The following is a 1967-nucleotide window of genomic DNA, read 5'->3' as shown; positions in this document are numbered from 1 at the left end:
GAAGAAATGCTACATGATATATAAAAATTACAAGAACATGTGCAACAAATGTCACGCTCACAAAAGTTAACAGAAGCTAAGATAAATGGCGTGGAAGCTAAGATAAATGGCGTGGAAGCTAAGATGAATGGAATGGAAGCTAAGATGGACAATTTGAAGATAGATTTGAACACAAATTTGAAGACAGGCATGGCAGATTTGAAGACAAATTTGACAAATTTTCTACAAGAAATACTTACTAATGGTGAAAAGGTAGTAAAGGAAACTCATGATGAGAACAAAAGAAATGTTAATCATGATTCGATAGATGCTAATGTTGGATCAAAGAATCACCATATTCCAAAAATCGATATGAGGAAGTTTGATGGCAAGGATCCCGCCACATGGATATTATAAATGGAGCAATTCTTCGATCTCAATAATGTGCAAAACGCACAAAAGGTACGTATGGCAACTGTATATTTGGAACCAAATCAGTTTGTATGGTATCAATGGCTTTGTTCTCATAAACAATTTATCACTTGGGAAATTTTTACGGAAGAATTGATAGCACATTATGAGGATACAGAAAGCAACACTTTTTTTAGCCAATTGATAAGTCTCAAACAAAAGGGTTCAATAATGGAGCACATTGAGGAGTTCCAAAAATTGAACATAACGGTAAAAGATATTCCAGAGGGGCATAGGATTGATGTGTTCATAGGGTCTTTAAAGGATAATATCCAACATGATGTTCGCCTTTGGGAACCTGATTCATTAGAGAAGGCATTCAGGTTAGCAAGAAAAATGGAAAGAAAAATTATGGCAACTGGGAAGCATACCACTCACAACTATAAAGACGGAAGTGTTGTTGCCCCTAGTCTTCCACAACCTACAAGGTTGACACCACAACAATTGGAAGCAAAAAGAGCAAAAGGGCTTTGTTACAATTGTGATAGCAAATACACAAAAGGTCATAAGTGTGCTGAGAAGAAATTATTCTACATAGATTGTGAAGAGGAAGAAGAAAAGGAGCAAGAAAGGTAAAAAAAAGAGGATATACTCCAGGAACAAAGCCTAGATGAAGAAAAAATAAATCCGACCATATCTTGTAATGCATTGGCAGGAATTACCACTCCTCAAACCATCAAGATAGAAGGACAAATCAAGAAGAAAAAGGTAATGGTATTGATTGATTCAGGAAGCACCCTCAATTTTATTCATTGTAGGGTAGCAAAATAATTGAATTGCTTCCTATATCCAGTACCAGAGTGTCAAGTGATGATTGCAAATGGAGGAACAATAAATTTCTCTGGAAAGTGCCATAATATCAAGCTATCCATGGGAGAATATGTATTGACTAGCCCAATGCTTTCCATTCCAATGGGAGGTGCCGATGTTGTACTAGGAGTCCAATGGCTACAATCCTTGGGTACAATAGCTTTTAATTTTCAAGAACTTTTCATCAAATTTTCTACGGAAGGAAAGGAAGTTGAATTAAGGGGTATTGCAGGGAAACCAGGAAAGATAATCAGCTCTAATGGCATGACTAAGCTTCTAAAAAAGGAGCAAAGAGGTGTAATTGCACAATTATGTTCGCTAGATGTTTCCACATTGGAATCATCTATTTCTCGAGATCTCCAAAAAGTCCTGAAAAATCATTCCAAGGTATTTGAGACTCCCAAAGGTCTCCCACCTATGCGTGATCATGATCATGCTATTCATCTGATTCCAAGAAGTGTTCCTCCAAACATCAGGCCGTACAGATATCCCTACGTCCAAAAAAGTGAAATTGAACGTATGGTTGCAGAAATGCTCGAGGTTGGTATAATTCAACCGAGTCAAAGTTCTTTCTCAGCTCCAGTAGTATTGGTGCACAAGAAGGATGGATCATGGCGCATGTGTCTGCATTATAGGGAGCTCAACAAGCTCACTATTAAAGATAAGTTCCCCATTCCTGTCATTGATGAATTACTGGATGAATTGCA

The sequence above is a fragment of the Pinus tabuliformis genome, chromosome 2_2 (assembly GCF_031772625.1).
Source record: "Pinus tabuliformis cultivar Carrire ecotype Pingquan chromosome 2_2, CPIR1, whole genome shotgun sequence".
Lineage (NCBI taxonomy): Eukaryota > Viridiplantae > Streptophyta > Pinopsida > Pinales > Pinaceae > Pinus > Pinus tabuliformis.
The sequence above is the reverse complement of the archived record's forward strand: the minus strand, read 5'-3'. Positions refer to the sequence as shown.